The 27842-nt window shown below is 48.5% G+C and overlaps 1 pseudogene; it reads left to right on the top strand.

Annotated features, from left to right (window-relative positions):
* Positions 1 to 12378: 12378 nt before the first annotated feature.
* On the top strand, positions 12379 to 13668 carry LOC125547563 (annotated as a pseudogene).
* The last annotated feature ends 14174 nt before the right edge of the window (positions 13669 to 27842 follow it).

A 27842-nucleotide genomic window follows, 5' to 3' on the forward strand; every position in this document is an offset into this window, starting at 1 on the left:
GGCGGCTAACGATTTTGTTGAGTGCACAAGATCATGCGTGCCTGGCCTCCATTGATGAGTTTAGAAGGAAGGTAGGCAGTTGGGATTTCACCCGAGACGCAAGGATAGAGGTTAGAGTTTGTTACCATTACGGCTGGATCTCGGTCATGGTCTCATGGATGGCTACTCTCGCTGTATGGATCTCGGTCATAGTCTATGGGCTTCCGTGGTTGGTGTGTGGCCAGCAAATATACTAGCTTATTCAATTCTTCAAAATCGGACTTATCCAAACTAAAAAATCATTAATTTGCTCGATTTTTTCCTGAAATTTTGAAAAAAATTCAAGGGTGAGTGAAATTTTCTTGGTTTCGAAAGTGGAAACTTTGCTCCTGACAAACCCCTCCGTAAGCTAAGGGCATCTCTAGCCGATCACCTAGATCCGATTAGAGAAATAAAAAATCTAGTTTACTCTTTTAAACCGGACTTAGCCGATCTCCTAAAACCCATAGAGGACTATAAATTCTACTCCGAGCAACAAACGAGGAGTAAATATACTCGCTCGCTCGGCCGAGGAATAAAACTTTTCCCTTCTCTCTCCCTTCTAGGCGCCACTCAATTCTCCGCCGCCGCCACCGAATCCACGCCTCGGCCGCAACCCGCCGCCCATCCACTCACCCCGCGGGCGACATGGGTGGATCCGGAGGCCGCCGCCGGTCCCCACCTACGGTCCACAACGCGTTGCCGGCAGATCAACGCTGCAGCTCCGCCTCCTCCTCTTGCATCAGTGGCAGCTCCTCCTCCAGCGGCATCCCCTGAGATCGCACCGCCCCTGCCGTAGGTGCCGAGATACCACAGCGTGCGGCAACTCCAGTGGGGCACTTGGGTCGCAGAAATATACAACCGCGACACCGGGAAGACCCACTAGTTAGGCTCCTTCTACTTAGCGCAGGGAGCGGCCCGACCATACCACATTAAGTCGGTGCCTCGGCCGACGTAATTTCCCCGATGGATATTTGCCGCCTACGGAGCCGACGGTGGACAACTGGGTGGCCAGCGCAAGGGAGAGGCGGGAGGACCAGGTGGCCCGCGAGTGCTCATAGTGGAGGCCGGCAGCAAGTCATACATGGCCGAGCTCCGCCGCCGTTTCTTGGAGCTAGGCCGAACGATGATTGTACGCGAAGTACGCGATGGGAAGGACCAATGTGATGGACCTATGCAAAGATAAAGAATGCAACATGTTAGAATAAATCTGAGGCCAACATCGATCATCTGAAAACCAAACAATCACACGAGTATGACACCGAGATTTGTTAACGAGGTTCATCGATATGACTACATTCTCGGGGCCTGACTATGAGTGCTCCTCCCCATGATACCGCTACAACACCACACCCGGTCGCCTTGGACGCCAGCACAAGCTGTCGGCTTCCCCTGCGTTCCTGTGCTATTATGTTGGCATATGTTACATCATGTGTCTACTCTCGCTATATATGAGAGGCATAGTGTGACGCCGCAAGACCAGCGCTCCAGATGTCTTCCATGTTTTCCAAGTTTCGTCGTGTGTTTTGTTTTGCTTGTTGCATTCATCATTGCATATTTTGCATTGCATCATGTCATCATGCCATCATGTCTTTAATCTCTGCAACTCAACTAAATAAATTGCATGGATCTTCGGTCCATTTAAACCGAGGGGACTCACATGGTGATTGCTCTTTATAACATATCCTCCCAATATTAAGGAGCTATATTAAATATTTTATTAATTTGGAATTCACCATAACACACTTGCAAAATATCCCAATGCCTTTGTTATCTTAATTCTTGGTCTCCAACCTTGTCACATATTCTTTCATCATATTCCGGAGCTCCACCAAAAATCCGAACATTTTTGGACCTTCCTTCTACCAAGTCCTAGTTGAAACCTATTTGAATTAAATTCAAATGAGTTTGAATTTACATCTTTCAATCATGACCTTTTCTATTTTCTCGGAACAAGCATATTTTTGTGAGTCCGGGAAAATAATCCCATGCCCAAACCCTTTAACCTTTTCTTCACTTCTTTTTCTTTCTTTGCATTTATTTTTCTGCTATGAAAAATAAGGGAGAGAGAGCCCAGCCAGGCCTCTGGCCACCTGGGCCTCCCAACCACCAGCGCCGGCCCATTTGCCCCTTTAGGCCCAGTCGGCCCCTGCCTTCTCAACCCTAGGCCGACTCCCCTCCGCTCGATCTCTCCCTCACCCTCTCCCCTCGCGCCGCCAGACCCAGCGCCCCATCTCCCTCCGCTCGTTTTCTCCCTTGTCTCCCATATCACGCACCAGAGAGGAGCTCGCGCGTCGCCCGCCCCCTGCTCCCGGTCTTCCTCGCCGGCCTCTCCTCTCCTGCACCTTGTTCCCGGCGCCGGCAAGCCTGCGACGCCGCCGTCGAGCTCCACCAGGACCACGCCGGCCTTTCCTCCTTCCACACCGTGCCTTTGCTCCGCGCCGCCCTCCTCTGCCATGGCCTCCCTCCTCCCGAGCCCGACCTCGTTCCCACCGTCCTCGCCCGTTCGTCGCGCCACCAAGCCAGCAGGACTCCCCTGCGTCGCCTGAAGGTCGCCCGCTCACCCGTCGTTCTTGCTTCGCTGGAGGAGAGGACCAGCGCTGCCCCCCATGCCCTTCGCTCGCGCCAAGACCCGCCATCGCCGCTGATTGAGTTCCTCGCTGGATCCGGCGACCTCTGCCTCAAACACGCCGGCTCCGTCCCGTTCCGCGCCTTGTTGATGCTGCTGGCCGTGAGCTCGCCTCTGTGACCTCCCCTGCTGCTCCCTGCATCCGGCCTAGGACCGACCCTTCCTTCCGCGTGCACTTCCGGCTGCTGCTGTTGTTGCAACGTCCCCGAGCATGAGCACTCTGCTTCGTTTTCTGCCTCCTGCCGAGTTCGGGTGGCCCCTGCTCAAGCCGCCAAGACCGCAGTCAAATGTCCCATGTACGACTACGCAAATACACAAGTCTCCCTGAGCCCGCTTGGACGCAAAGTCCCACGACGCCTGAAGAGCTCAGATCCGTCAAGTTCCACTACCGCCGACTAGTACGTCTACCGTCGCAAAAACAAGACCGGATCGACAAGTACCCCGATGACCTTGTACCACTATCATCACAATACCACAAATACCCCTACCCCGAACATCTACGGAAGTGTACGACTACCGTTGCCCAATGAACTATGGATCCGACAAGACCAAGTGTACAACTACCGTCGATCGTGGATTCGTCAAGTTCCCATCCGAAACGAATGTGTACCACTACTTCCACGACTGTCGCGAGAACATTTACTTCACCTACACCGCTTTGAACTTGGTCCGCCTAAAAACGTATGCTTCGAAGGTATAACCACCGAAAACGATCGCCCGTGGACGAATGCATATGTTGTATGAAATGCTCGCGTTTGCACCGTGCCCGACATGTTTCTTGCATGTTCCCCGTTGCCATGCCGTCGTCTCGAGGTAACCCGGTAACCGGGATCACCCCACCATCGTGCTTGACACACCCCCGCCACACTTTTTTTTGCACCGACATCTCAATGAGTTGTCGGAACCGGAACGTTGCCGTGGCACCGTCTCGTTATCGTCGCCGTGGCACCCCCTTTCGTTTCCGCCACGATGACAAATGCTTCATATCATGTTCGTGTCAACTTCTAACAAAAATTGCATAAAACTTGCACATGTCATTCGCATCATGATAACAACATTTAAAATGTTTAAAATTGTTGTTGCATTAAATTACTAATGCACATGAGGATTTATCGGAATTGTTGTTCTATGTTTCTGACCTTATTTAAATTGCCTAAATGTGTAGTTTACTTTTGCCTCACCCATTGCAATGTTTAATAACATTTAATTTTGTTGAGTAGCATAAATGGGAGAGAACTAACTAAGTCATGTGGTGTTTCGTCAATATGCAACTCGTTGCATATTGAGCTCCACTTAATTCGTAGTATTGTTTGTTGACTTTGCCATGACATGCCTCTTTAAACCGGACATGCGTCATACTTGATTGTGCATCATGCCATGTTTATGTGATGGTTGTTTACCATGTTGCTTGCTTCTTTCCGGGTTGCTTCTCTCGTTAGTTTCGGTTTCGTTCTGGAGTTGTGAGGATTCGTTCGACTACGTCTGTTTGTCTTCTTCATGGACTCGTCCTTATTCCTTGCGGGATCTCAGGCAAGATGACCATACCCTCGATATCACTTCTATCTTTGCTTGCTAGTTGTTCGCTCTATCACTATGTCGCGCTACCTACCACTTGTTTATCAAGCCTCCCAAATTGCCATGATACCTCTAACCTTTTTCAACCATCCTAGCAAACCGTTGTTTGGCTATGTTACTGCTTTTGCTCAGCCCCTCTTATAGCGTTGTTAGTTGCAGGTGAAGTTGAAGATTGTTCCATGTTGGAACATGGATATGTTGGGATATCATAATATCTCTTACTTAATTAATGCATCTATATACTTGGTAAAGGGTGGAAGGCTCAGCCTTATGCCTGGTGTTTTGTTCCACTCTTGCCACCCTAGTTTCCGTCATACCGGTGTTATGTTCCTTGATTTTGTGTTTCTTACGCGGTTGGGTGTTATGGGAACCCCTTGACAGTTCGCTTTGAATAAAACTCCTTCAGCAAGGCCCAACCTTGGTTTTACATTTGCCTAACAACCTAAACCTTTTCCCTTGGGTTTCCGGAGCCCGAGGGTCATCTTTATTTTAACCCCCCCCCCCCGGGGGGGGGGGCAGTGCTTCTCTAAGTGTTGGTCCGAACTAGAGCCCCTTGCAGCGCCACCTCGGGGAAACTTGAGGGGTGGTTTTGGTTGTATGGACTGCTCATCCGGTGTGCCCTGAGAACGAGATATGTGCAGCTCCTATCGGGATTTGTTGGCATATTCGGGCGGCTTTGCTGGTCTTGTTTTACCATTGACAAAATGTCTTGTAACCGGGATTTCGAGACTGGACGGGTCTTCCCGGGAGAAGGAATATTCTTCGTTGACCGTGAGAGCTTGTGATGGGCTAAGTTGGGACACCCCTGCACGGTTTAAACTTTTGAAAGCCGTGCCCGCGGTTATGTGGCAGATGAGAATTTGTTAATGTCCGGTTGTAGAGAACTTGACACTTAACTTAATTATAATGCATCAACCGCGTGTGTAGCCGTGATGGTCTCTTTCCGGCGGAGTCCGGAAAGTGAACACGGTTCTTGTGTTATGATTGTGCGTAAGTAGTTTCAGGATCACTTCTTGATCACTTCTAGTTTCACGACCGTTGCGTTGCTTCTCTTCTCGCTCTTATTTGCGTATGTTAGCCACCATATTTTCTTAGTTCTTGCTGCAGCTCCACCTCATTACCCTATCCTACCCATAAGCTTAAATAGTCTTGATCTCGCGGGTGTGAGATTGCTGAGTCCTCGTGACTCACGGATACTTCCAAACAGTTGCAGGTGCCGATGATACCAGAGAAGGTGACGCAACCGTGCTCAAGTGGGAGCTCGATGAAGATCTTGATCGTTGTTATGCGTCTTTTCCGGTTGATCAGTAGTGGTGCCCAGTTGGGACGATCGGGGGTCTAGCATTTGGGGTCTTCTTTTATATTGGTTTCGTAGTCGGATCTTGATTGTACTCTGGATAATGTATGTTTAGCTTGTTATTTGTGTGAAGTGGCGATTGTAAGCCAACTCTTTATCCCTTTCTTAATTCAGTACATGAGATTATGTGAAGATTACCCCACTTGCGACTAAACCACCATGCGGTTATGCCTCTAAGTCGTGCCTCGACACGTGGGAGATATAGCCGCATCGTGGGCGTTACACATAGGATACAAGTGTCCTACTAGGACATGACTGCATATTTTATCTAAACACAATACAAATACAAGTTCAACTGTAACCTACCTTGTACACCATATTCGACACAACTCTAACAAACCCCACCTTGGCAATAGTCTCCACCACCTTGAATTCGTCAATGCGTCAAACTGTCATATACATTGGACTCTGTTGAGTTGTATTTTGTGTTGCATATATTTTGTGTTGTGATCCTGTCACTCATCGTGTGTACACCTCGAGGCACGTGTATTTTGTCGAGACGATGTTCCTTTTTTTCAGGTTCCTCCTTCTTCAGCCCCTTCGGCGCCGTCCGCCGCATGCCCTTCCTGGAGCGATGCGCGGCGGCGGCCCCCAGAGGCCCCTCTGGCACGGCGCCTTCTGTCACCACCACCCTGTTTTTCGACTCCCTCCCCAGAGGTCGAGTCTGACCAGGCGCCTGGATCCCCGTCTCCCTCCTACGAGGTTGAGCCGGTGGGTACTCCGCCCGCCAACCCTGCTTGCGCCGCCACCCCGGCGACGGGCTCGACATCCTCCTTGCCCTCGCCCCCTCAGCCGCCGGCTTGGCTGGCACCGTTGCCGCCGCCGCGGCCCCTGTCGCCGCCGCGGCCCCTGTCGCCGCCGCGGGTGCCCCCGCAGCCGCCGACGCCCCTGTCGTGGCCGCGGCCCCTGCCGCTATCGCCGGCCATGCTGCCCCGCCACTAGGCATGACTACTCAGGCCCGAGCAGGAGTGCTTCGGCAGAGGACGGGCTACTCCTCCGACGAGTATGTGTGTGTCGCCTCAACGTTGACACCATCACCCGTTCCCACCTCCGCTCGTAATGCCCTTCGGGATCCCTATTGGTTAGCTGCGATGCAGGAGGAGTTCGACGCCCTACAGTGCAACCGCACGTGGCAGCTTGTTCCGCGACCCCCTCGTGCCAATATCATCACTGGCAAGTGGGTGTTTTGCCACAAGACCCGCCCGGACGGTTCTCTCGAGCGCTACAAGGCTCGGTGGGTGGTTCGTGGATTTTGGCAGCGCGCGGGCATGGTCTTTACCGACACCTTCGCCCCGGTTGTTAAACCAGACACAATCTGCGCCGTGCTCCAGTTGGCGGTTTTGCGCGCCTAGCCTGTGCACCAGTTGGATGTCTCCAACGCCTTCTTGCACGACCATCTTGCCGACTAGATGTACTATGAGCAGCCCACTGGCTTCGTCGACGCTGAGCACCCAGACTTTGTGTGCTTGCTCTCCCGTTCTCTTTACAGGTTGAAGCAGGCGCCTCGGGCTTGGTACCAGCGTATCGCAGCCTTCCTGCAGTCTCTAGGATTTCGGTCCACTCGCTCTGATGCCTCACTCTTCGTGTATCATCAGGGAGCTGACATTGCATATTTGCTGCTCTACGTTGATGACATCATCCTCACGGCGTCCACCCCCGATCTCCTTCAGCGGCTGCTGCTCGTCTTCGTGATGAGTTCGCCCTCAAGGACTTGGGGCCCCTGCACTACTTCCTCGGCATCGAGGTGGTCCGCCGGACTGACGGCTTCTTTCTGCATCAGCAGAAGTACGCCCATGAGCTCTTGGAGCGTGTCGGTATGCTTAACTGCAAGTCGGCACCCACCCCCGTCGACACGAAGGCGAAGGTCTCTGCTCTGGAGGGGTCTCTCGCGTCCGATGGAGCGTTTTATCGCCCCATTGTTGGTCTTTACAGCACCTGACGCTGACTCGACCTGACCTGCAGTACGCTATTCAGTAGGTGTGCCTCCACATGAACACGCTGCGTGACTTCTAGTGGACCTTGGTGAAGCGTATTCTCCGATATATACGCGGCACCATGTCTTTGGGACTCACCCTGAAAGCCTCTGCCTCCACCGACCTCGTGGCCTACTCGGATGCCGACTAGGCTGGCTGCCCCGACACTCGACGCTCCATGTCAGGCTACTATGTCTACCTTGGGCCCTCGTTGATCTTTTGGTCATCGAAGCGGCAACCCACGGTCTCCCGCTCCAGCGCCGAGGCAGAGTATCGCGCCGTGGCTAATGCCATGGCCATGTGCTCTTGGCTCTGTTAGCTGCTCCTGGAGTTGCTTTGTGATGTTCCTAAGGCCACTCTTGTCTACTGCGATAACGTCAGCGCGGTCTACCTTTCCGCCAACCTGGTGCACCATCAATCTACGAAGCATATTGAGATCAATATTCACTTCGTGCGCGAGCAGGTTGCCATTGGCCTTGTTCAGGTTCTTCACATGCCGATGTCGCAACAGTTTGCTGATGTGATGACTAAGGAATTGCCTCCTTCCGTCTTCAAGGAGTTTCGGTCCAGTCTCTGTGTCTCCGGCGATGCTTCGACCGCGCGAGGGGGGGTGTTGAGTTGTATTTTGTGCTGCATGTATTACATGTTGTGGCCCACCTCCTAATTGTGTATAGTAGAGGTTGAGGCCTACCCTGTACTTATATATACGTGCACCAGCACCCCATCAATACAATGATTATTGTATTGCAAAATATCTCTCTACAGACTTGACCTTTTCCCATGAGAATTGTTGCTACTCCAAAGACTCCATATGACTCCACCTGCAACTTGTAGTCTCTTCTTTTCTTGACCACAGTCAATGCTCAAGCAAAATTAAGTTCCTTGTTACTCTAGTTTGTACTCCCAACTTCCAGAGTACCAGTCCAACGTTATCATACACCGATCACTGATCTGCATGAAAGTGAACAACTCACATATTGGGAGTCACACATAAGAGTTACCTGAACTCAACATCACTGCTCTTCCTTGACCGCCTGTTTGAAACTTAAAGAAATTTCACTGTTGCTTATAGTCATCCCGAGTCAAATTCGCAATTGTCTCACCACATGTATGACGACCAGAGCTCTGGACCATCTCCATGTCCCGTGCATACCGCATGCCTCGTCGCTATTACCGCGTCGAGCCTCCCTGTCCTGGTCGAGTCTCAAGGGTCGCGAACCCACACCACTGAGCACCCACTGCAGAGTACCAACGATCATCACCGACCGATGACGAGTTTCATGCTTCCATGAGACCACTGAGCTCCAGTCCGAACTGCATGTCACTCGCTTTTCCCCTTTGCTGAATAGGTTTCGATTCCCTGGATCCTTACACCTTAGCCTCTCAATCTAGCTCCACCTTCAACATGACTCCATGGTAGATGATCAGTCTATCCCTCGCACCCTGTCGACTTCAAGCTCCGTGTGCACATCACCTTGAATCAACCCCGCGTCATAGTCTTGTCGAAGCCACACAAGCCTCGGGCACGTGCTGTGTGTTACCACGCCTAGAAGTCGGTCACCATCAGCATCACGCTTCCATGTCATCATCGTCGGTCCCATCACCATTTTCTGTACCAATCAACTTGTGTCGATCCATCAGACTATCTAGTCCGACCCAGCCAAACTTATCTGGCTGCCTGGCACGCTCCAGACTCCTCAAGCCGTCAATGGATACGCCATCCATACACAAAAGTGTACCACCAAAGAAAACCAAGGTAAAATTCCTTACAGCCTTCCCGTGTAAAGAGCACACGTATATAGCTCCTGGACTTATCTTCTTTTTTTCTTCTTGATAGCATCCCGGTCTCGACTAGTCTTTGTGCCAATTTTTTTTCCTAAACAAATCTCAAGCATGTACGCCCACAACCAGCTATCGCAGCCACTTTGTGCCTGCCTCCAGCTCCATCCAGCAGCGCTGCACCAGCCAGCTGTTCCTGGGCTGCACCAGGCTGCCACACCTTGCACGCCCTCCCGCTGATCCGCTGCACTCCTGGGCCTTGGGCCGTCGGGAGGCGCCACTGCTGCACGCTGCATGTATTCCTTCGATCGTCACGTCTCCTGACGAGACCTCGCGCAGAACACGCCGCCGCCATTGGCGTACCCGCCAGCCTCCACACCAAGACCTATCACGCCAAAACTGTTGCTGGCCTGTCACAAATCTGCTTCCGCTGTTGCAATGCGAGCTGCTGTCTCCCGATTGCTTCGACTGTATCTTTCGTCCGTTGAGACACGATCATCTCCAGCGACGAACTAAACAAGTGAACCAAGTCGGCTTCCTTTAGATCAACAATTCAAGACCTTTGAAACAACTTAGATCATGATACCACTTGTTAGAATAAATCAATGATTATTAAATCTACACGTGCAAATGCACGCCCTCCCGCTGATCTGCTGCACTCCTGGGCCTTGGGCTGTCGGGACGCGCCACTGCTGCACGCTGCGTGTATTCCCTCGATCGTCACCTCTCCTGACAAGACCTCGCGTAGAACACGCCGCTGCCATTGGCGTACCCGCCAGCCTCCACTCCAAGACCTATCACGCCGAAAACTGTTGCTGGCCTGCCACAAATCTGCTTCCGCTGTTGCAGTGCGAGCTGATGTCTCCCGATTGCTTCGACTGCATCTTCCGTCCTTTGAGACACGATTGTCTCTAGCGACGAACTAAACAAGCGAACCAAGTCGGCTTCCTTTAGATCAACAATTCAAGACCTTTGAAACAACCTAGCTCATGATACCACTTGTTAGAATAAATCCGAGGCCACCATCGATCATCTGAGTACCAAACAATCACACGAGTTTGATACCGAGATTTGTTAACGATGTTCACCGATATGGCTACATCCTCGTGACCTGACTATGGGCGCTCCTTCTCATGATACCGCTACAATACCGCACCCGGTCGCTCTGAACGCCGGCACAAGCCGCCGGCTTCCCCTGCATTCCTGTGCTATTATGTTAGCATAAGTTATATCGTGTGTCTACCCTCGCTATATATGAGGCCTAGGATACAAGTGTCCTAATAGGACACGACTCTATATACTATCTAAACACAATACAACTACAAGTTCAACTATAACCTACCTTGTACACTATATTCGACACAACTCTAACACAACGACCATGATGACAGACACGACAACGGCTCCAATGATGGCGGCAGCGACGGGCCGGACCCGATGATCGGCGGCATGTCTAGAAGGGAATGAAAGCAACTCGAGGAAGAATCCGACGAATCGGATTAGGTTAGATTTTTATCTAAATATGTCGAACCTAGTTTTAGTTCTATGTAATATATTAAATCTACACCAAATTTAAATCTACTAGTAATCGTACACGTGCAAATGCACGTATCTAGATAAAATCAATCATTATTAAATCTACACGTGCAAATGCATGCCCTCCCGCTGATCTGCTGCACTCCTGGGCCTTGGGCTGTCGGGACGCGCCACTGCTGCACGCTGCGTGTATTCCCTCGATCGTCACCTCTCCTGACAAGACCTCGCGTAGAACACGCCGCCGCCATTGGCGTACCCGCCAGCCTCCACTCCAAGACCTATCACGCCGAAAACTGTTGCTGGCCTGCCACAAATCTGCTTCCGCTGTTGTAGTTCGAGCTGATCTCTCCCGATTGCTTCGACTGCATCTTCCGTCTGTTGAGACACGATCGTCTCTAGTGACGAACTAAACAAGCGAACCAAGTCGGCTTCCTTTAGATCAACAATTCAAGACCTTTGAAACAACCTAGCTCATGATACCACTTGTTAGAATAAATCCGAGGCCACCGTCGATCATCTGAGTACCAAGCAATCACACGAGCATGATATCGAGATTTGTTAACGATGTTCACCGATATGGCTACATCCTCGGGGCCTGACTATGAGCGCTCCTTCTCATGATACCGCTACAATACCGCACCCGGTCGCCCTGAATGCCAGCACAAGCCGCCGGCTTCCCCTGCATTCCTGTGCTATTATGTTAGCGTAAGTTACATCGTGTGTCTACCCTCGCTATATATGAGGCCTAGGATACAAGTGTCCTAAGAGGACACGACTCCATATACTATCTAAACACAATACAACTACAAGTTCAACTATAACCTACCTTGTACACTATATTTGACACAACTCTAACACAACGACCATGATGACGGACACGACAACGGCTCCAATGATGGCGGCAGCGACGGGCCGGACCCGATGATCGGCGGCATGTCTAGAAGGGAATGAAAGCAACTCGAGGAAGAATCCGATGAATCGGATTAGGTTAGATTTTTATCTAAATATGTCGAAGCTAGTTTTAGTTCTATGCAATATATTAAATCTACACCGAATTTAAATCTATGTTGCCGAATTTGCAACGAATGTGGTTTAATATGCACCGGGTTTGCATCGATTTTGTTTTACTTCGGTAAATTTGGAAGTTTGGCTAGAAACAATTTTTATTTAGAGTATAAATTAATACAGCTAATACATATACTCCACTAAGATTTACTCATCTGTTATTTAGGGGATCAGCCCGAGATGTCCTAACTATCTCAGTCGTACACAACTATGGCATACAAGCCACGCACGATACTTTCCTAGACTAATGACCCAACAACATTGATCACACTGAATCCTAATCGGACTCTCAACTAGGAAACCACCAGATAAATACTAGGGCAGAGGCTCACGTATTGGCCTGCAAAGCACTAGACCTTGTTCCTGATCCAAACACAATTTGAATAAGTTGGATTTTCTCCGCCGCCGCCACCGCATAGACTGCGCCGATGGAATCATCTGTGCCAATGGCCGTGTCGACGTGCACCTCCGAGATGGCGACGGGCAAGCACGTGTTCAGGATCGCCGACTACCATACTGTGTTTTGAATTTCGGCCGAAAAAACAGATTTCGGCCGAATTTCAGCCATCTCGGCCTGGGGCGAAATCTATCTTTCGCTGAAATAGATCAAACTTGGCAAATTTTGGTCAAATTTTAATTAAATTTTGATCAAATTCCGGCTGAAATTTTTGAAAAATGGCCGAAATTCGGCCATCTCGGCCAGGGGCGAAAAAAAATCTCAAACCGGAAACCAAAACGCTGCTACCATATACGCAAGGGTTTGAGCATCGGCGAGTACATACGGTCCGCCACCTTCGCCATCGGCGGCTACGACTGGTGCGTTCGCTACTGCCCCAATGGAGACATATTCCCGGAGTGCAGGGGCTACGTCTCCGTCTACCTCGAGCTCCTAACCAGGGACGCCGAGGTCAGGGTTGAGTACGAATTCAGGCTCATCGACTCGGGCAACGCGCTGCCGCCGTCGCCAGTGACACATCGGTTTACTAACAAGTAAGTACGACACAGTCGACCCGGATGAAGATCGTGCTAGCTATGGAGTTCCAAGGTTTATGAAACGGAAGGAGCTAAAACCGTACCTGCAGGATGACTGCCTGGAGATTGAGTGTGAAGTCCTCGTTATCAATGCAATAACAAAAAGTGAGGTGCCGGATGTGCCGACGTCGGACCTGCCGAATCATCTCAGAAAATTGCTGGATGGCAAGAGAGGAGCAGATGTGACTTTTGAGGTTGAAGGCGAGGTTTTCTCTGCTCACAAGATTATGCTCGCCACGCGATCGCCGGTCTTCGACGCTCAACTCTATGGACCCCTGAGCGACCTCAAAGCTACGAGTAAGAACATAATCGTCAAAGACATGGAGCCCCCTGTTTTCAAGGCGTTGCTTCACTTCATCTACACGGATTCTCTGCCTGCTATGGATGACCCTGATGATGGTGAGAGTCAAGACATGGTTAAGCACTTGCTCGTGGCTGCCGATAGGTATGCCATGAACAGGATGAAGATGATGTGTGAAGATATTCTATGCAAGAGCCTTGATGTCGAGACCGTGGCAACCACGTTGGCCCTAGCTGATCAGCATCACTGCAGCAAGCTAAAAGATGCTTGTGTTGAATATATCCTCTCTTCAAACAGACTGAATGCTGTGGTGGCAAGCAGAGGGTACGCACACCTCAAAAGATCATGTCCTGATGTCATGTTTGATGTCTTTGAGAGGGCTACCAAGTCTCGGAAAATTTAACTGCTCTTAGAAGTATACCTGCCTTTTGTATCATTTAATGGTGTAAACACTTCCCTGAAAAAAGTCTGAACGCAAACAGGGTTCCAGAGAGAGGTGTGAACTTAGCAGTTGAGTTGAGATACAATATAAATGAAAATGGTGATCATCTTCTAATTCTTGATCATGCCGGATTCGGACTTTCCTGACGTAATTTGCAGCTTCGACTCCCGATGCGTTAACAGAAGAAGAAGCAACTAAACCGAACAAGTCTTCTGCTCCACTTAAATAATAGTATATTAGCATATCCTAATCCAGTCGCATAGCACATCCTGCTCTGACCTTGGATCACTACTGTTGGTTTTGATCTGACGGCTTAACAGGCTAGTTAGATCTATTAGTCTAACAAAAAAAGGGAAATATAACGATAAAGAAAAAGGCCCCACGCACCAACGTACGTGGGCTTTTTCTCCCAACTAAGGCGCCCTGATCGGGGGCACCCAAACCAACTGATGGTTTAGGTCCCCTGTCGCCAGCGGTACATAAAAGGGGGTACGGGAGAGGGTTGGCAGCTTGCGCAATCACAATTTTCGTACGGTTTCACTCCCTCCCGATATTCTCTCACCCCATCCGATCGGGGGGAGCGCCGCAGCGACGGGAAGACCTACTCCAGCCGCCGCTGCTGTCCCCGGGCAGTGCCGGTGGCGTCCTGAGGGCATCAGGACATTGACGAGGACTGCTACCTCGACTACATCACCCCTGCATCACGCCTGCATCGAGCAGGCGATCATGTCCACTGCCGTGACATGTAAAGATTCCCTAAACCTTCTCTGTTCATGCTTTTTAGGTGATCTAGATGCAATCAGTTTCTACTAATGGTATCCCAGAGATGCATAATTACTCCAACAATGGTATCGGTCGCCAATCTTGATTGCAATGGATCCCTATATTATTGATCTGTGAGATCAACATCAAATTTAGATCAAGTCAGGTTTAGGGTTTTATGGTCAAGATTTCAAGTTTCAGCCCTTGGTTAGCCCTAATATGCATGCTACTATCTTGATGCCCTCTGTAAATCATCATATTGTTTTCTAATTGCTACGGATTAAGTACTTTTATCCTTTGGTTAATCTTTTTTTTAATTAATCTAAGTTAAGATCTAATGCTCACTTTTATGTTAAGTTGATTAAAATTGATTATGCTTAAGTACTATTTCCGTATGCATTAGCAAAATATTAGGCAGAGGGATACACGCAAGTCAACAGTAGCAACCCCTCATGTTTAAGAACCCTAGAATTAATCCCCAATTCGTAAGAACCCTAATTCTGCAATTAGGACTGTTTTTACCCCAAATCAAGTACTAATGCACACGAATTGGAGAAGAATGAGGAGAATCCTCACCTAACGCGCCGCATCCTCGCCTCTTCCCTTCGGGGCCCGCGCAGCGCCCACCGTTGCGCGAGGGCGAAGACGCCGCGACGTCGCCGTACTCGGGACGACGCGCGGAACGAAGTGCCGCCGCCGTCGCTCTAATGGACGCGCCCTTGTTTGGCCGACGCCGAGCAAGTCGCCGTCGCTCCTCATGCCGCGGTGGCCGGCGTTCCTCCACCCTCCTTGATGTGCCATGCGCACGGACGCCGGAGCCACGCTCGACGGAGAAGGCCGCGGGAATGACTCCGCTGCACGCTCCTCAGGCGAGCGCAGTCACCGCGCCGCCATGGCCGGCGCGCCTCGAGCCGCCGTCGAACGCCGTCGTCGCTCACTGTAGGAGCGTGAAATGCGGGGGGTCGCGGGGAAATGGCTAGAGTTCTGGCCGAGCGGTTGTTTTGTTCCAGCCGTGATCGACACGGACCGTCGATTTCCATCGAACGGCTGGCAGCCACGCTCAGCTCCGCTGCGGGCCTGGGGGCACTTAATGGGCCATATCCGGCTGTGGGCTGCGGCCCAGGTTATGTAAGTCAAAAAAAAAACTTCTTCTGGGCTGGACCGTTTTACGTGTACCAGTGGGTATTTCGGGCCGTTTCCAGTGCACTTTAAGTTAATACACATTATGTTTTTCTGCACTGTTTTAGCCAGAAAATATCTGAGATAATAATGAATTAAAACATGCTATTATTCTGGGTAAAATTGAACCAACGACATATTTTATTCAGGATTTATTATGTGTTTTGCATGATGAATTTTTTTAGACATCAAAAATAATGATATTTTCTTTTATGTTGATGTTTAAATTCAGAATGAAATGACTCTAATTTTAATTCGGACCAATATTGTTTTATTATTATGAGTCATCCCCTATGATATTTTAATTCCATGTTTTTTTTTCTGCCCAACAGTGTTTTGACATGGAGTTGAAATTAAATACTTGGCATGTTTGTTTATTTACCAACGTAAATTTATAATCATGCAAGTTTACTTATGAATTTTTATGATGATTTCAGCTTCCGCTCCATTTCGGTCCGACACGATCGAACCACTTACGGGGAGTAACTTCCCTCGTTGGAAGTCCCAAGTCGAATTATGTTTAGGTTGTAATGAGTTTGACTATGTCTTGAGGGAAGAAAAACCCGTGGCACCTGTGGCAGGTGTTACAGGGTATGCAGAACTAAAGAAAGACTATGATGTTAAGATGGAAAAGTGGAACAAGTCCAGCCATATTGCGCTTCTCATCATGAAAGCGACAATATCGCCGGACATTTCTGAAGCACTCCCTAAGAAAGACACTGCTAAAGAATTCCTCACTGAAATGGAGGAGCAATTTAAAGGCTCCGACAAAGTGTATGCTCATGAGCTTTTTGCTAAACTTCTTCAGAAATACACTATTGACGGAAACGTTAGGCAACACATATTGAGGGTGGTAAATGCTTACACCAAACTTAAGGCTTTGGAGTGTTCTTTAAGTGAAGCCCTTCTTGTCATAATTATTCTTGAGTCTCTTCCAGAAGAGTTTGAACAATTTAAGGTCAACTATAACTCTCTAAAGGAAAATGGCCACTCTCTGAGATGACCGCAAGGATCGTCCACGAGGAAGAGAGGATCATGAGGCAGAAGAAAGACCATGTTTTTCATGTTGGCTCTAACAAGAGAAAGCATGACGGGCAAGGTTTTCCCAAGCCTCAGAAAAAGCAAGTCAAGAAAGAAGGCACTAAGCCATTCAACCCTAAGGCATTCAAGGGTAAAGAAGCCGGCAGTTCTTCTTCTGCTCCTAGCAGCTCCACTGCTGGAGAAAATGCTTGTAACTTCTGCAAAGAGGAGGGACACTATCAAAGGGACTGCCCAGGCTTTCTAAAATGGATGAATAAAAGAGGTATTGATGAAATTACTTTTGTAGATGAATCTTTTTATGTCGATTTTTCTATAAAGTCATGGTGGATTGATTCAGGGGCAACCACTCACGTTGCTAACTCTATGCAGGGATTCGATACGATCCAAACTATAAGAGGAGGAACAAGAAAGCTTAAGGTTGCGAACGGAGTTGAGGCCGATGTTGAAGCTGTGGGATCTCTCACGTTGGAGCTACACACTGGCCACACTCTTAGATTGAATAATGTTATTTATGTGCCTACCTTAAGTAGGAATTTGATTTCAGTTTCTCGTTCAGATGATGATATGTATGAGTGCCATTTTGGCAAGAAACAATTTGCTTTGATCAAATGTAATAAGAATGTAGGCGTCGGTGTTAGACGAGGCCAACTATACATGTTATCTCTTAATAATGATTCACTTATGCATGTGAGTGATGAAATTAATGTTGAGAAGAAATGGAAAGGAGTTAGTAATTCTTCGAAATTGTGGCATTGTCGTTTGGGCCACATTTCGAGGGGGAGAATGGAATGCTTAGTTAAAAATGAAATACTCCTCCCATTAGCCTTCTCAGATGCAGACAAATGTGTCGACTGCATTAAAGGAAAATTCGCAAAAACAATTAAGAAAGGAGCAGTAAGAGCCACATGGGTTTTAGAATTAATTCACACCGACATATGTGGACCCCTTAATGTTAAGTCTGTAGATGGTTTTGATTCATTCATTACATTCACAGACGACTTTTCCCGATATGGATATATTTATCCCATACGTGACCGATCGGAAGCTGTGGAGAAATTCAAAGTCTATAAAGCGGAGGTTGAAAATCAACTGAACGCGAAAATCAAAGTTGTACGGTCTGATCGCGGGGGAGAGTATTATGGTAGGCATGCTCCTTATGGGCAGATTCCTGGACCTTTTGCCAAGTTCTTATCTGAAAATGGAATCATTGCTCAATACTCAATGCCTGGTGAACCACAACAAAATGGTGTGGCCGAGCGTCGCAACCGCACCCTTATGGATATGGTGCGAAGCATGCTTAATCACTCGAGTTTACCAGTAAGCCTTTGGATAGAGGCATTAAAGACATCTGCACACATACTAAATCTTGCTCCAACTAAGTCAGCACCGAACACACCTTACGAGATGTGGGCGGGAAAGAAACCGAGCTTGAATTACTTACGAGTGTGGGGTTGCCCTGCTGAAGCTAAAGTTTTCAGTCCACAACTTAAGAAATTGGATCCAAAAACAGTTAGTTGTTTTTTCGTTGGATACCCTCATAGGGGAAAGGGATATCGTTTTTATTGTCCAAGTCATACCACCAAGTTTGTGGAGACTAGACAAGCGGTATTTTTTGAGGATAATAAGGTCACTAAGTTAAGGGAGATCGATCTTGAGGAGAAGCGGGTTTGTGCACCATACCCGATTATCCAAGAGATTGTTTTTCCAATACGAAGAAATGTGACAACTGATGATCCTAAATCTCATGGTTCAGTTTCTCAGTCAAATGGTGATCCGGAGACTAATAATGAAAATCCAGACACAAATGAGGACCACCAGGAAAATAATGATTCACAAAATGATGATATACCACCACCACCTCCTCTTGTGGGTAGACCACGGCGTGAGAGGAAGAAAGCCATATCAGACGACTATATCACTTTCATGATTGAGGATATGAATGATCTGGGAAAGGTGGAGGATTCAACCTCTTATAAGGAAGCCATTAAAAGCGAAAATTCGTCCAAATGGTTGGTTGCCATGAAAGACGAGTTGAAATCTATGGGCTCAAACGATGTATGGGACTTAGTAGAAGTTCCCGATGGAGCTAAGAAAGTAGGTTGCAAGTGGGTCTACAAAACCAAGTATGATTCCAAAGGAAATGTCGAACGGTTCAAAGCAAGGCTAGTGTCAAAAGGGTATACACAGAGAGAAGGCATTGATTATAAGCAAACCTTCTCTCCTGTGTCAACCAAGGATTCTTTCATAATCATAATGGCATTAGTAGCTCATTACGACCTAGAACTACACCAAATGGATGTTAAAACGGCATTTCTAAATGGTGACTTAAAAGAAAACGTTTACATGGCTCAGCCAGAAGGCTTTGTTGTGGAAGGGAAGGAACATTTGGCATGTCGTCTAAAGAAATCGATTTATGGCTTGAAGCAAGCTTCAAGAGAGTGGTACCTCAAGTTTGATACAATTATCAAAACTTTTGGTTTCACCAAAAATGTTGTGGACAACTGCATATACGTTAAGTTTAAAGGCAGTAGGTTCACATTTTTAGTCATATACGTTGATGACATATTGTTGGCATGTAGCGATAAGGATATGCTGCATGAGACCAAGAATTTTCTGTCATCCAGTTTTGATATGAAAGATCTTGGTGAAGCCTCGTATGTCCTCGGCATCGAGATTCATCGAGATAGGTCCAGAGGAACGTTAGGACTATTTCAAAAGGCATACTTTGAGAGAGTACTGAAAAGAATCAATATGAATAAGTGCTCACCCTCACCTGCTCCTATAGTCAAGGGCGATAAGTTTGGGACATTTCAATGTCCGAGGAATCAATGTGAAACTGATCAGATGAAGTCGGTTCCTTATGCTTCAGCTGTTGGAAGCATCATGTATGCTCAAGTGTGTACACGCCCAGATTTATGTTTTGTAACCGGGATGCTTGGCAGATACCAATCAAATCCAGGACCGGACCACTGGAAGGCCACAAAGAAAGTCTTGCGTTATATGCAAGGAACTAAGGATTTCATGCTTACATATAAAAGAACTGATAACCTAGAAATTGTTGGTTATTCAGACTCTGATTTTGCCGGGTGTGTGGATAGTAAGAGATCCACGTCAGGTTATATATTCACACTCGCGGGAGGAGCTATATCATGGAAAAGCTTGAAACAAACCTTAACTGCTGGATCTACGATGCAAGCAGAATTTGTAGCATGTTATGAGGCCACCGGGCAGGCTGTATGGCTAAAGAATTTTATTCCCGGACTTAAAGTACTTAAAGTGGTTGACAGCATATCTAAACCAATTTTACTTTACTACGATAATGAACCAGCAGTTTTCTATACGAGTAACAACAGGTCAAGTAATGCTGCCAGACACATTGACATAAAGTATCGTGTTGTGAAAGATAGAATCCAAGATCAAACAGTTGATGTTAAACACATAAGAACGAAGCATATGCTTGCGGATCCGCTAACAAAAGGCTTACCACCCAGTATTTTTCGTGAGCATGTTGCCGGCATGGGACTACTGGAAGCCTTATGATTCTGAATAAGAGGACCATTAAAATGAACCACTCCCCAATTAGCAAAATGTTTTCCATTTCGAAATAGGCGGGTGTGCTATAAGTGTTGAGGTTTCATGGCGTTTCGAGTTGTTGTAACACCTCACTTTGGTACATCATTCCTATGTAGAATGGGCGAATGAAGTTAAGCCTAACGATCAGGGGGAGAATGTTGGTTTTGATCTGAAGGCTTAACAGGCCAGTTAGATCGATTAGTCTAACAGAAAAAAAGGGAAAGATAACGTTAAAGAAAAAGGCCCCACGCACCAACGTACGTGGGCTTTTTCTCCCAACTAAGGCGCCCTGATCGGGGGCACCCAAACCAACTGATGGTTTAGGTCCCCTGTCGCCAGCGCTACATAAAAGAGGGTACGGGAGAGGGTTGGCAGCCTGCGCAATCACAATTTTCGTACGGTTTCACTCCCCTCCCGATATTCTCTCACCCCATCCGATCGGGGGAGCGCTGCAGCGACAGGAAGACCTACTCTAGCCGCCGCTGCTGTCCCCGGGCAGTGCCGGTGGCGTCCTGAGGGCATCAGGACGTTGAGGAGGACTGGTACCTCGACTACATCACCCCTGCATCACACCTGCATCGAGCAGGCGATCATGTCCACTGCCGTGACATGTAAAGATTCCCTAAACCTTCTCTGTTCATGCTTTTTAGGTGATCTAGATGCAATCAGTTCCTACTAATGGTATCCCAGAGATGCATAATTACTCCAACAACTACCACTGAACAAATAAGAAAATGTTGCTCATAAACTCCTGACTAAACAAGTTTCGGCTATCAGCTGCGAAAGAAAATGCGGCTCACTGGTCTCCCTTCGCGGCGTCCATGTCACTCACTTCGACATCATCCAAGCTCCTCTTGCTATCCTTCACGGTGTTCTTCAGACGGCGTTTCTGTTTCAAACAAAACACAGCAAGGATTAGGATGAAGATAACTAAGCACCCAAACATCAAATGAACTAGTTTATGGCTAGTAAGATGGGTATCAACTATTATATGGCACTAAAAAGCCAAAATGATGCAGTTCTTTCGGCAAAATGGATGAAATGCCTAGGTATCACAAACTTCTCCAGGCCAAGGAAACCTGGTTTTATGCCATGGGAGGGAAATCATCATGAAGTTAAATCTAAATCAGAAGACATGCATAAAGACCGCTGAAATATGAAATCAACGGCTGAAATCTGTGCGCACATACGAATTCAAAGGATGATTAAATCTGTGCACCGACATGGAGCGTCAGGAGAAGGATAGGTGGAGTGGCGGCGGCTGATGGTTGGTACCGGAGGAGATGGGAGAAGGGTACTAGGGTTAGGCTGGTGTGGAATCGCAGTTAAATGGGCTGGCTTGAAAATTTTGACTCCCCGGGCTGGCAACTTAAAGTTTTCCTTCTCACGCGCATTCTCTCAATTTCGGTCTCGTTTTCTTGCATTCCACTAACATCTCAGTTTAGTTGTTTTTTGTCCTAGTTGCAAGCACATCATAGTCATATAATTGCTCATGTAGTTGTGTTTTTTGTCCCGGTTGCAAGTCCACACCCCAGACTCCACAATCAGCCATGTACGTGTTGTGTCCCATGTGTAAGCCCATCCTCGACTCACAAGTGGCCCATAGTTGTTTTCGTCGTAGTTGCAAGACTAGCCCCGACCTGTAGCTGGGCCACATAGCTGTTTTTGCATGAGTTGCAAGTCTACCCTTGGCTCGCAACCTGGCATGTAGTTGTGTTCCGTTAGATGCAAGCTCACCCTCGAATCGCAATTTGGCCCATAGTTGTTTTCGTTGCAAGTCCACCGTCAACCGTATTCGATTGTGTGTGTGTGTGTGTGTCTTGCTGTCCATTTTTTCACATTGGAATACATGAGAGGTCTACCGTATTCGATGTTGTAGAGAGAAAAGAGGTGTAAAAGATAAAAGAAAAATAATAGCCCCCACTGTACACTTGGGCCTCAAGTGCACAGTGAGGCCCAGCCCACCAGCCGGGTCATTCCCTACCTCTGTTCATCAGAGACGAGGTGGACGACTGCGACGCGTGCATAGCCACGGATGGCCACGTACCAACCACCCAGCGACGCCCCGGCGACCTACAAGTGCCCATCGACCCCCGGAAACCAAGGCCACTCCATTCCCCTGTGCGCCCCACACTCTCTCTTTCGAGCTCAACTGCATGCTGCCATCGCCGCGCCGTCGTCATTGCCCCGACCATCATCCACTTCGAGACGCCCGGGCATCTCCAGGAGGACCTCCATCGTCGTCCACATCGCCTGCACCTGTTAGCTTGAACCGAGACGCTGCCTCGCCATCGCCCGCGTCGATTCCCCTCGTCGGACGCTGCTGCTACCTCACCGTCGATCCGCACCACGTGACCGCCCCGGTGTCCCCGACCTCGCCATCACGCTCACAGTGAGATCCTCTCCCGGATCCACCATTTCCCAGCCTCGATCTGTCGCCATATAGCTTCCCACCGCATTCTGCCGCAATGACCAGGAGCTCTGCTCCTCGCGCGCACGCACGCTCACTCCTGCCTACGCCCTGCCTCTCCCCAGGTCGCGCCCGATGGCACCCTGCACCGCCTGCACGCGTGCTCGCGCCCGCCCGCAGTCGCACGTCGCCGCTTGCCGCTCCCCCGCGCCCACTGTCGTCGTGTTCTTCTGCCTGTATGGACGCACGCACAGCCACACAGAGGCTGCCTAGGCCACTGCCATGTAGGGCCTACCCTTGTTTGGATTAGGGGCTAACCCGGTTTAAATAACCAGTGCCCCTCCCGGCCCGGTATCTGGATGTGCAATATAAGAAAATATTCACACGAATTTCAATGTAAAATCAATGACATATAATTTAGATGTGCAATGCTTATGGTACATCTAGATATGCTTTAGCAAAACTGTTACTTTTTTCTGCCGCTGTCCGATTATGCCGATAATCAACATACGGTTCGGCCACCTCTTGATCAACACAACGACCTTCGAATAACCTAGCTCATGATACCACTTGTTAGAATAAATCCGAGGCGTGTCGTCGATCATCCGAGGACCAAGCAATCACACGAGCACGACACCGAGATTTGTTAACGAGGTTCACCGATATGGCTACATCCCCGGGGCCTGACTATGGGCACTCCTCCCCATGACACCGCTATAATACCGCACACGGTCGCCCTGGACACCGGCACATGCCGCCGGCTTCCCCTGCGTTCCGGTGCTATTATGTTGGCATAGGTTACATCGTGTGTCTAGCCCCGCTATATATGAGAGGCCTAGGATACAAGTGTCCTACTAGAACACGACTCCATATCCTATCTAAACACAATACAACTCAGAGTTCAAATGTAACCTAACTTGTATACAATATTCGACACAACTCTAATAGTTAGATGACCATCACCACGAGAGTGCTAGTGACGATGTGGATGCTGGAGGTCGGGGTGACGTTTGGAGGGTTGTACTTGTAGATGATGCTGATCGAGGTCATTCTACAAGACGGTGTTTCTAGCTTGTGTGCATTGATCTGACAATGACCGCTGCATTTGTCAGGTGATGGGAGCACTAACGAAGACATGTAGTTTCTGTAGTCAGCTGGTCAATTAAATGCCTTCGAGAAGTCGAAGTGACTGTGATCTTATTGTTATGCACTACCACAAGTGCGTGGTATGAGTGAATGGTGCTAGTGCACTTTTGCATGGTGCGCAGTCTGAATATCTGTCAACTGCTTCTGTGTTTTCATCTGCTTGTTTTGAGTATAGAAGCTGTGTCCTCTGACTTATGAAATCTGTAAGAATCACCAATGTATATGCACGACAATATCGCTATTGTTGTGTACCATGGGTCCCCGAGGTTTTACAATTTACATTTATCTGATGCTGTTCCTAACAAGCAGTGGCGAAGCCACGTACAAGCTGGGTAGTCAATTGACTACCCAGTATTTTGGTGAAACTAGCATATAGGTGTAGAAATATTGCAACAAATTTGTATAAATTCATATATTTGACTACACAATTTTAAATTGACTACACAAGACAACATTTCTGATTTTCTGTCACCGCCACTGCTAACAAGCATGGATAGAGCTGAGGACCAATGCGAATCAAACATCATACACCATCAATTATTGTAAGATCATGTCTGTCTGGAGTAAGCTCAGTTCGTTGACTGATGTAACTCTACCCTATGTAACGCTACAAGCTAACCAACATATCTCTTTGCGTGCATCTCTTACCAATCGATCATGGTCACGTTTGTTGGTTTGAGCAGGATTTGTCAAGCTAACACAAACGGCTCTTGGCATCATCCAATTTAGCCAGAGGGTTGGTTAAAAAACATAAATCCATAACAACTTAATTAGGACATCACAATAAAACTAAATAACTTAGAAATGTAAAATGCACATAAAGTGGCGAGAGAAGGAATGCTTGCACATCATCTTGATACAGAGGTCTGGAAAATCAACTAAAGTCTTCTAGAATCATATCAAGTTGCTCGGGTTTCTCTTTGTGTTATTGTAGTGTTATTCATTACTGAAGTACCAACATCTTGCCGTTCCTTCACTAGGAGAAAGAACGCACTGCTTAGAGGTTCTTGTGCTCATGTCAAACGCCTACGGCATACATTGCCCGCAATCTATCCAATAGACACAGTTAGGCCTTACTCCCAGGGTGGCCTCAGCCTGCACCACCGATGTGTTGTTCTTCCCGATGAACATGGAGTAGCCTCCTAGATCCTTCACCACATCCCAGCATGGCTATCGGTCTGGATAGTATCTCATCAGAGTGATCTTTGTTTGCTCCTCGACTATTTTTGCAGAGTGATCTATGATTCCAAAGCCATGAGGTGCTCGCTTTGCAAGAGGCAGCAGAGGCATACCTAGTGGGTCTCTTTGAGGACACGAACCTATGTGCTATTCATGCCAACCGTGTCACCATCATGTCTAAGGATGTTCAACTTGCTAGGAGGATCCGTGGCGAGAGGCCTTGATATGATTGGATATGGAATTACCTATGGTCTTCAGTAGTTTGTGTGAATGCTTTTATGTTGCAAGAAAGTCAGCATTTGATGATGAATGTTCAACTATCTATGGGATAATCAGTTAAACTAGCATATCTCGCCTTATGCATATTTATTAACAACTTAGTGATTGCCCACATTGTAGATGCAACCATATCCGATAGTAAGTAGCATAGTATATGCTTCATGGTGGCCAAATGTTGCCTCCCCCGATGACTCCATCATTCTGCTTGCAGTGCCCACGGATTACTTGTAGGCAAAGGGCGAGTTCTAATAAGTAAATGTTATCAACTCACACAGTTCTTGGCACTGACACCTTTTTTGCAGCAAAAACTTTTGATCTATTCATAAAAAATCATGGTAGTACAAAGAATAGAAGAAGCAATAGAAATGATGTCGATGTCCCTAGACCACCTAGAGATGACTATAAATACTGTAGCGAGCCAAACGTGCACCGCTGCCATCGCCCCCTCCTTCGTCATCAAAGCCGAAAAACCCTTGTTGTAGTAGATAGTCGGAAAGTCGTCGTGCTAAGCCATAAGAAACAACGCACCAGAATGACAATCGTCGCCGCTGAAAAGAAGCGTAAATCGGAAGGATCCAACGTGTAGACACATGAACACAGACAAACCAATATCAGATCCAAACAAGTTCACCGAAGACAACCACCGACCTAATCCAGCAAGATTCGTGTATCAAGATTGATTTTCTCTTGGGTAATCAAGTCAAGCATCGAGCTGGCGGGTGTTTATGACGGCTTGCTCGGACGAGGTGTTTCCGGCGGAGATTTATACATACTGTTAATATGTTCTACTGAGTGAGAAAATTGTTTCTTATTCACCTTAGGAAAACGCTTGTATCCGGCGCATCGCGGGACACGCTGGCCCTCCCACGCCCACTAAAAACTGTTCCACACGATAGGCATGTGTGGTGGGTCCCCATGTACTTTCCTTTATCTCTTCCTTTTTCCTCGTTCTCCTCCCACTCATGTGTGGTGGCCCTCTCACGCTGCAGCTCTCTTCTTCCACCTCCAACCAAACGCCACACACTTCTCTGCAAAAGGCAACGGGGGGCAGCGAGCGATGCCCCGGCCGATGCTACAAGCACGGTGGCTGCCGGCGGACTGGACGCGAAGGTGCGGCAACCTTTGGGAGCCAGAGCTGCAACCACCCATCGGAGATGCTACCACCAGTGGTGGTGGATGCTACAACTACCTATCGATGGAGCTGCATCCATCGGTGTCTGACGGCGGATAGCTGCAACCGTGCATTAGGGAAGCTACAACCGGTGGCGACTAAAGCTGCAACCGGCGCGGGGGCCCGTGCTGGAACGGCGTGTCACAATGCTTCAAGGCTCCACGGAAGCTACAAATGCTGGAACTAGTAGGTGAATTTGCTGGAACCGGCATTTACTGGAGCTGCACAAGGTACTGATTTTTTTTGTTGGAACCGGTAACAGATGAGCTGCAACCGGCGAGGCGGATTGCTGGAAGCGTTTGTCCACGAAGCTGGATCCAGCAATTGTTTTGCTTCAACCAGATGGAAGTGGCGGCGCGACAATGGGGTGGTGTTGCCGTGGCGGCTGCAACCCGCAAACGGAAAAGCTACATCTAGTGTTTTTCTTGCTGCGTTCGTGTATGTGTGGAAGCGGCGACTTTGAGAGACGGCGAGGGCAGCAGGGCATCGCACCCAGCTACTATAACCATGGAGTTGCAAGGGGGGCTGCGAGACGGCGGGGGCACGAGGGGCGCCGTCTCGGTGAGCGCCGTGGCGAGGCTATGAGCATGGCAGGGACGGCGTCCAGTGACCGGCGTTGTCAGGTGCTTGCGACGAGTCTCGGAGGAGGTCGAGAGCGCCAAGCTGGCTGCGTCGAGGCCACGAGGGACGAGAGGACAACGCGAGCTCGATGTGCGGAGCTGCGGCACGGAGGCGCGGCTGTTTGGAGTGGGGGGGGGGGGGGGGGGGGGGGGGGGGGGGGGGGGGGGGGGGGGGGGGGAGGGAGGGAGGAGAAAAAGGTTGAAGACGAAGGTGAAATCGGACAGCGCCGCACGCTTGTATCGCACGCTGGGCAGGTGACCGGCCGAAATTCAGCCGGTCCACGGGCGCCTAGTACTGCCCCTATATGTGTGGTTTAAGGACAACGCCTCATTTGCGAGGGCCACTGGACTAGTTAATGCAGAATAGTATGATCCGAGAACCTCCAACCATGAATACTAGTCATTTGTCATGTCTGCATATATACCGCTCCATCTAAATCGAATAGTTGGACCGAGCATCTAAAATGCTCCGCACTCATGACAGGACTAGATAGGTGGCTTAAAAACATAAATTGAAACAAATTAATTAGAACATTACAATAAAACTAAAACTTAGAAGTGTGAAATACACATAAAGCGGGGAGAAGGGACCATCTTGATACAAGAGACCAAGAAATCATACTCTATAAATGCAGGGAACATGAGAGTAATCGATTTAGATGTCTTCCAGACTCATACCTCGTTATACGGCATTTTCTTCTGTTATTTGTAGTCGATACTAGTTATCTTAGGCAGCACTAAAATACCAACATCTTGCCCTTCCTACACTAGTAGG

This window comes from Triticum urartu, chromosome 3, assembly GCF_003073215.2.
Source record: "Triticum urartu cultivar G1812 chromosome 3, Tu2.1, whole genome shotgun sequence".
In the NCBI taxonomy this organism is placed as follows: Eukaryota; Viridiplantae; Streptophyta; class Magnoliopsida; order Poales; family Poaceae; genus Triticum; species Triticum urartu.